General features: G+C 33.7%; 1 pseudogene; it reads right to left on the reverse strand.

The window, feature by feature from the left end:
- Positions 1 to 4,882: 4,882 nt before the first annotated feature.
- On the reverse strand, positions 4,883 to 6,781 carry LOC114076886 (annotated as a pseudogene).
- Between the last annotated feature and the right edge of the window lie 2,366 nt (positions 6,782 to 9,147).

Consider the following 9,147-nt stretch of genomic DNA (forward strand, 5'->3'; position numbering starts at 1 on the left):
TATTTCTTTGTTGAAAAAGTGTTTGGGTGGTCCTCCATTGATAATACCAATAGAGTATGTTGGGATTAAGGATTTCCTATCCTATAAAGAAATTCCAATGCAGATTTTGGATCATCAAGTTCGTAAGTTGAGTAAAAAGGAAGTTGTTTCAGTCAATGTACTTTAGAGGAACCAATTCGTTTAAGAAGCGACTTGGGAAGCTTAGGTTGATATGAAGAAGAGATATTCACATGTCTTATGAATCAGGAGAGAATGCAAATCAAGGTACTAAATTATCTTCTTATCACTTTATAAGATTGTGTATATGCATGTTATTACTTGCTTTTGTTTGTGAGTGCTGAAATGATGTTACTACCTTTAGCTTAGTGAAATAATTCTCATTCGAGGAGGAATGTTCCCAAGGGGGAGATATTGTAACAAATCGTATTTAGAATTAACTATCTTTAAAATAAAAAAAAAGAATCATCAAATTTGGAAATAAGTAAGGAAATCTGGAAAATTTTCCTGATTTCAAAAGTGAGTTTTAGTCATTTTGGAACGACCATAACTTCTAGCTCAGGAGGTGTTTTAATGATATATTTATATGAATAGAGATCACGTCGGAATATCATTACAACAATGCCATGTTTGAAAACTTTTGAGGTCTTCTGAGGGAGATATGACTTTCAGAAGTTGGGTTGTTGGGCAGAGGAAATCCAAAATTTTAATTTGGTAAGGGTGTTTTGGTCTTTTCCAAAATCAATTATTAATTTCATTTTAAGGGTAATAAATTAGGGGCTAAGCTGAACCCAATAAGTTTTAATAATTAGAAAAAAAGTAAGGGCTTTGAAAGAAAGGAGAAAAGAGGAGAATGGAGAAGAATACGCAAGAACACAAAGAATTCAATGCGTGGATTTCGTGGGGTGATCCCATTGAGGTATGTGGGATATTTTGTAAAGGTACTTCACCCACACATCATTTTGTTTCAGTTCAGCAAAATTGAGGATTTATTTCATGTTAGGAGTTAAGTTCTTTAAAGAACGTTTAATTTCTTGTTGAATGGATTGTTGGCGGTCATTGTTAATTAGATACTTGTTAATTCGAGTTATTTTGAGTTGAATTTAGTAGTTATTGATAGTACCCATGGTCCCAATCGTTTAGTGAAAGATGTATGAAGTTTTGGAGAGTGTAGAGATGGAAAACGAGTTGAAAAATTTGCTTGACGCACCGAGGTAGAAGAAGTGGCGACGCGCCTGCAATGCACCAGAAATTTGACTTAGTCAACAAAGGCCTGGTGTGGCATGCCACTAGTGCGTCAGAATCAGGGCTCAATCAACTTAGGCATGAGCGGCGCGCCAACAGTACGCTCGACCCGACATTTTTCATCATGTCTTTATTGTTTAGCCCTTTAAGGTCCTTCCAAGATACATCCTCTAATGAATTCTAATCACTTCAAATGATCTCTAAATACCTAGAAATCATCCAGGAACTCAAACTTATAACATTAATCCATAATCCATTAAAGGAAAGTCAATATCAATGTCAAGGAAGTTAAGCGTCAAGTCGAAAGTTAAGAAGTAAGTTAAAGTTAAGTTATTAAAGGTTTTCAAGAGTCTTATTTGAACATTTTAACTTTGTTTTAAGACTCAAGTTTCAAGTCAAGAATGAGTAACGAGTTGAGTTAAATTCTAAAAAGTTATAAGGGGACTATGTATTCTAAGAGTTAACTTTCAATTCAGCAAAGAGTATCAATTTGAGTTCAGTTCTCAAGAGTTCTATGGGAACTACGTTCCTCAGAGCTTAAACTAAAATGTTTTCAAACATTTGAGAAAGAAAGGAAGCTAGACTTCCACAAAGCCTATGGATAGTTTTAATAGAAGAAAGGGAAATTATCATTTCCTAAAGATCTTTTTAAAAGCGCTTTGTTTTGAGAACTTATCCCAAATAACAGAATCAATATGTTTTTAAAAACAAAAGAGCCAATATATATACACGTGTGTGTGTGTGTGTGTGTGTGTTTGTGTGTGTGTGTGTGTGTATATATATATATATATATATATATATATATATTGAAAGTAGTATTGAGCACTAATGTAGGGATACGAGTTTAGAGTAACTCAAGTCGCCATGTAAACCATGTAGCCATCATTGGTAGAAAAGGATCATATTTTTTAGATGAACCCTTTTTATAGTTTACTAGTGGATTCATTAGGAGTTCAGTCCTATACTCTGGCAAAGTTAGGATTGTCGGGCAGCCTGGGCCGAGTATCGTTATATCATCACTATAGATTTTAAGTGATGGTTGTCTATTAGAGAATATCCCATAAAAGTACTGTATTTTCACATACATCAATTATTTGTATTTTTACATACACCTCAGATATTATTTGTATACATTCAGAGTTTAAAACACGCTTATAGTTATTATTTCTTTATATTGCAATCACTTTTAAACTGTGTATTTAGAATTTGAGTAAGTAGATCATGATTCTAGCAAAGCCAACGTAAGTGTTCTTTCTTACTCCTTTTCAAGCGTAAGTGTTGTTTAACTTTTCCACTCGCATACTAGTACATTCGATGTACTAATACCAATTAGCCTGAATCGTTTCATTATATAGACGCAGGTAACCAGGATCAACACGCAGCGCAACGTTGGTTCTGTTAGCACTCCACAATCACTTGGTGAGCCTCCCGTCTTTCCGGAGGAGATCCCTTTTATTGATTTTCTAGCTTAGTAGTTCAGATTGCAATTAATTTACTTGTTTTGACAGAAGTGCCATTTTGGCCAAATTAATTTATGAAGTATTTGATTTTAAATATGCTTAATTCTTGTTAGTCATCCGCTGAGTTAAGTATGCCAGGACAAGATTTTGTTTGGGGCCGGAAATGGTCTCCGAATGTCGGCCACGTCTAGGGTGTAGGTATATATAAATTCGTTCAACATGACATTGGAAATTCCTCCAGACTCTCAAGGTATTTCACTTTATAAATCTATACTATTGCTATCAAGAATTCAGGTTCCCTTTGTTTGAAGCCATACACAAACCCCACTACAAATTCCTACTAAATATCCCAATTTCTTCATAATCTCACGGTTTTCCACTTTGCTTCCCTTAAATGAACGTTCTACCGACGAATATAGAAGACAAGTTACAAATAAACATAATTTTTGAATAAGAAAATCAATAATGGGTACTGATCTCTGCCGTATATAAATAACCTTCAAGAAGAAGTCGCCTTTTGTATTACTACTTTTACTGTCGTTTATATTTATCCTTCAACAAAACCTTGCCTTTTGAATTGCTAACCTAATTAGTTAATGGTTTCTGGAAGCCTAATTAAGTTAGTTAAGAACATATAAAAGGACCCTAACAAAATTAGACTAACCTAAGCTCTCATAATTCACAAACAAAAATTATCTTCCTTCTCTCTTCTTTCTCTCTCTAGTTGAAGAACTCCATTGAAGACCAAGATAGGGGTGGGTTCAAGGGCTGAAAAGGGTAGAATTTCTTCATCAATTTGTAAGGTATGCTATTCCTTTCACCTTTGAGACCTCTTTCACTACACTATTTTCGGCCTACAGCAACACCACATAAGTGTAGCCTAAACTAGCAAAAAGTATGGACTTTGATAAAAGGCTACACTTTTGGACATTCATCAACACTTTTTTGGGCTGCCCAAAAGAAGCGTAACCTTTGACATTAGGCAACACTTTTTAAATGTTGCCATCTTTGGATACACTTATAAAGCGTAGCCAAATAGGTATAATTGCACTCTTTGAAGACGTGCATTAGCAACACCTATTTTTTGTTAGACTACACTTAAAAGCGTTGCCATTTCAGATTTATTGGTCACACTTAAAAAGTGTTGCCTTTTATTGGTCATCCATTGCAACATTTATAAAGTGTAACTTTATATCTAATCCATTGCAACACTTATAAGGATTTACTTTATATGTCAGCTATAGCAACACTTATAAAGTGTTACTTTATAACTCATCTATAGCAACACTTATAAAGTGTTGATTTTATATCTCATCTAGAGAAACACTTACAAAGTGTAACTTTATATCTACCTAAAGCATCACTTGCAAAGTGTAACTTTATGTCTACCTAGAGCAACACTTTAAAAGTGTAACTTTTTATCTACCTAGAGTAACACTTACAAAGTGTAACATCAACATTTATAAGCCTACATGTAGCACAAATATATATATAATATATTTACAAACATACAAGTGATCTAAAACACAAAATGAACTAATTAATCATTAAATTGAAGATATATATTTCAAATGAACGTTGAGAAATATTTCATGTACAACCAAAACATAGAAAGTGATTGCTTAAAGATCTCTAATATCAACAAGTTCAAGAAACCCAAAAGTGTCATTCAAACGTATATGACAACGGTACAAAAATTTCTTCATCTTTTGCCTCAATAGATCGAGTTTACTTTTGACCAAATTTAAATCAATTACCTGCATTTTCCTACACATTTAAAATAAAATTATAAGTTTGTGAATTAACTGTGGAAGTGCATAATCAGAGATAATTCACTGTAAGAAAACCAATCCAAATCTAAATACAATTTCAATGTAAAAATTACACATTATAAGGACTACAACATTTGTGCAATCTTCTGTTGTTGGCTCTCAAAAATTAAACTTCAAAAGTTTAATTTGTGCAGTCTTCTTTTGTAAACTTCAATGTAAAAATTACACACAAGAAGTTCAAACAAACCAGAGATGACCACTGGAAACAAGGTTCATAACATAGTTTAGAATGACCACAAAAATCAATACATAAAAACATGAACATGATATTTTCAAAGAACTGCAGCATAGGGCAAGGTTCATCATCAGACTGCATCTCTAGTGCATACAAAAAAGACACAAACATCATCAGACTGCATCTCTAGGGCAAGGTTCATCATCAGACAGTGAATACTAAAGACGCAAACAAAAAATACAGACAGGAGAAATTTTTAGTAAGAAGAGAAAGAATGCTATAAAAAGACACAAAAAAAATCTTGAACAAGGTAAAGATTTAACAGACAGTGAACAAAAAATAGAGGACCAAGCTGCAAGAAAAGCCCCTGCAGATTTTCCTCTCCAATTTTCTCTGCCTTGTCTGTAGTTTAACATAGACACAACCTCCTCGAAGGGAAAGAAATCAACTATCTTTATGATCATGTATAATGCATAGACTATTTCTTCTAATGCAACCGACCAAACGACCTGAGAGTCGATTAAACAAGTAACCATTAAGGATCTATCAAACATAATAAATCTACAAACAAGATCTTCTATTAATGGTCAAGCTCTAGATGGTTTCTCTACCCTACAGAGGTAAAGGTCTGAAAACCATGTAACTCTATACTAATAACAATAGTATTATAATTGTCTAGCATGTAGAAATTTTAATCACAGGCTGCACCAACTTAATACTAACAGCCACAACCACCTAGCTAAAAGAAACCAATATTAATAAAATAGCAATAACTTCATAAAGGCGCAGAAAGACCATTAAAAGACCAGCTACAATAGCCTTTACAATGAGCTGGATTCTGAAGCTAAAGGTAGAAAATAATGTCATCATTTTTTAATTGAACACCATTGGCATTTGCCATAAAACATAATGTTTTAGACACAGTCTCCTCGAATGCACAATACTAAAAGAACAGTTATTCAACTAACAATTCGAGTGCTTAAACCAAAACCATAAACATTCTTAACAGTTATAAATTGGTGGACTAAACTTAGACAAGTAAAAATAAGTTTTGAAATTCCAGACCAAGAACACCAACTAAACTAGAAGAAAAACAATATTTACACTATTAACAGAGAATTTGAAATACAAAATACCTTTTGAAGAACCGAATCTTGAGCTGACCCCGAAGAATATGGAAGATTTGTGCCTTTTACAGCTTGTGCGCTACTTGCATCAATAGGTGAAGCAAGGTTAGATCCAACACACCCTGGTATATCTTTAAAATTCAAACCAGGGTTGTTTTGCAGAAATTGAGTGAATAAATGTCGCATTTCTTCTCTCAATTCTTCCTTTACAAAAGTGATTTCATCGGCATGCTTTTGTTTTAGATTGTTAATTTCCTCATCTTTCTTCACAAAACTTGTTGTCACTTATCTACCATAGCACCTAACTCGAATAGGCTGCTCCTTTCAAAGTAATGCCCTAAATGCATCATCAGCTGTTTCCCCAGAATTTTGGCGATTTTGAAGTTCAGCCTATTGAATAAATTGGTATCCATAGTGAATAATAAGTACTATTTCATTTCAAACCCTATGATAGAGATAAAGCATTAAAACATTATGAAAATTTTTTGTAAAAAATAATTAAACAATGTCAACAAATAATTGATATCTCCTCGAACTTGCACACGAAGAAGAAGAAGAAGAAGGCATACGTGATTAAAATTTAATGTAGTCAAACTCCCCACAATATAAATGTTAAGTATGAATAAAGTTCACTAATAATCCTCTTTGAAATACTTACTATTGCAACTTGGGTATCTGCCTGGATTTCCTTTCCCGTCTTGGTACGAGTTGCAATAAATATTTCAGGCTTTGATGGTTCTTCGTTGTTGTCTTTGGCTGCACGCTACAGATTATATCAAAAGAAATTTGAAAAAATCAGTAAGTTCTTATAAAGTACAAAAAAATGAAAATCAAATTTTGTATGAAATGTCAGCTAAGTATTACCAATGCCACGCTTACTCTAGCAAAATTAATAGGTCCCATTCGATGCCTCCACTTTTATTTTTTCCTGTTTTGAGAATTCATCTCGCATATAGCCTATTGTTAAAAACAAAGAGATAATTGAATTGATATGCATAAAAAAAAAAGATATGATGCAGAATTAGTTGATGAGTGGAAATGCACCATTTTAACCTTACTTGAACAGTTCGGTGTTTCCAATACTCGATCAACTGGCGAAATTGATTATGTGGAATGCCATCAGGACATTTTTCTAGCATATCTTCAAGGGTATTGTTTTTATCAAAAAAAAAATTTTTAATTTTTTGCTTGTCTCGCCTCTAAGCATCACGAAGTCCAGTCATCACCCACTTCTTTCCTTCTTCTGGAAGTAGAAATTTGGACTATGCAAAATAAAATATATTTAGTTTCAGTAAGTAAAAAAAATAACAAAATATGAATTCTCAAGAGTGGTTGTTTTTACATTGATGTATTCCCACATGCGCTTTTTAGTATCCTTTGGCACCACATGCCAACTAGTGTACATCAAGCTGATTAATCTAGGATTCCTTGCAATTGTTCCTATAAAGTTGCTTAATTGTGACACTGTCTTATTAGTTGGTCCCACCGCTTGTCCTTTATCAAATGTCACCTCCTTTCTTTCTTCCAAATTTCTTGCATGAATATCCTTACATGTTGTATGTCCTACGAACTTTTTTTGGCTTCGACATTTCTAGATTGATGTAACAGACATGAAATAAGATATTTCTTTTATAATGAGTTCTAAATCTTACAAGGTTTAAAACATACCTTTTGTACTACAATCAATGTCAATTTCCTCTTCGACATCACATTTATCTTTACTTAATTCTTCTTGTTCCACACAATCATCCAATTCTTTGCTATGTTCATTAATAATATGAGTATGAATAAATTTGACATCACTTGCTATGTTGTTGTCACGTCTTGTTTCATCATCTTTGTGTATCCCTTGATCTTTTAGAAACTGATCAAGAGTACTAGCTGGTATGACCGGCTTCCTCTTTATCTTTTTGCAATTCGGTAGATCAAGAATATCATGTCGTGCCTCTCCATTACCTAGTGTTGTTCCAGTCACATATGCTGACGCAGTAACATCGTTCTTGAATGACGTATGGAACCTAGAGTTATTCATATGATGTTTAGTTCCATTATCTTGAATGGACTATTCAAATTGAAATAACCACTGTTTAGTTTGTCCATTCCCTGCAATCATACGTGAGGTTCTAAGCTCTTCCCTTGAAGACTATTGAATGACTGATTTGTGCCCAAGCAATTTACTCTTTCCATGTTGTAGAATGAAATCCTTAGAATTCTTTCTTTTATGTGGTATTGGTGCCTTTTCCGTCTTTAGAATGTTCCTCTTCATGCCACCTCAAAGAATCTGCCGTCTTTGAGCATATAAATAGCCTTTTGAGTCTAGGAATTAATAGAAAGTGTCTCAATGTCTTTGCTGAAACTCGATGTTGTTTTTTTGAAGGCTCAAGCTCACTATCAACTTTAGGAGATTAAATATATCGTGAAGCTCCACAAGTATGACAAAATTCGTCATCCTTATGATCATTTCTGAACAACATGCAATCATTTGGACTTGCATCAATTTTCTCATAATCCAGACCAAGATTCTTAACCATAGACTTGGTTTTATTGTAAGACTGAGGAATGTTCCACTCGGGCATCGCCTCTTTTAATAACTCTAGAAGAGAAGAGAATGATTCATTGCTCCATCCATGTAAACACTTCAACAAATATAAGCGAAGAGTGAATGATAATTTAGAGAAACCTATACAACTAGAATATAATTCTTGGTTTGCCTCTTCAAGTAAGCTATAGAATTTCTTGGCTTCTTCATTTGGACAATCATAATCTCCTCCAGCCTGTGCAACATCTCTAAATTGATCATTCAACAACCCATCAATATCATAACTTGAGTAAACCATATCATCATCAACATTCAACTTGATATCCCATTCCCCGTGATTGATCCATCAAGTATAGCCTTTAACGAATCCATGGCATATTAGATGATCATACACTACATTCCTTCGGTTCCAAAGGATATTACAACATTTCGCACATGGACACTGAATTTTCTCTCTATGAGGATCTCCATAAGACTAAGCAAAATCTAGAAATGATTCAATGCCATCAATATACTCTCTGCTATACCTTGCTAAATTCATCCAATCCTTGGATGAGATATGTGAACTCCTAGAAGAAGATATCAATATTTAGTGTTTCAGCAATAATCATCAACTAGTTAACAGATAAGTTTTAAAAGTCACGAGCAATCTATCAGAATCATGTGGTATGAGATGATTAAAGTTTCTGACCTAGTCATGAGGCTTTCGCTATGTCAAATCAAAGCTTTAATCCTCCACAAATGTTTTTCAACGTTGATGATACTATACAGG

This window comes from Solanum pennellii, chromosome 4 (genome assembly GCF_001406875.1).
Source record: "Solanum pennellii chromosome 4, SPENNV200".
NCBI lineage: Eukaryota > Viridiplantae > Streptophyta > Magnoliopsida > Solanales > Solanaceae > Solanum > Solanum pennellii.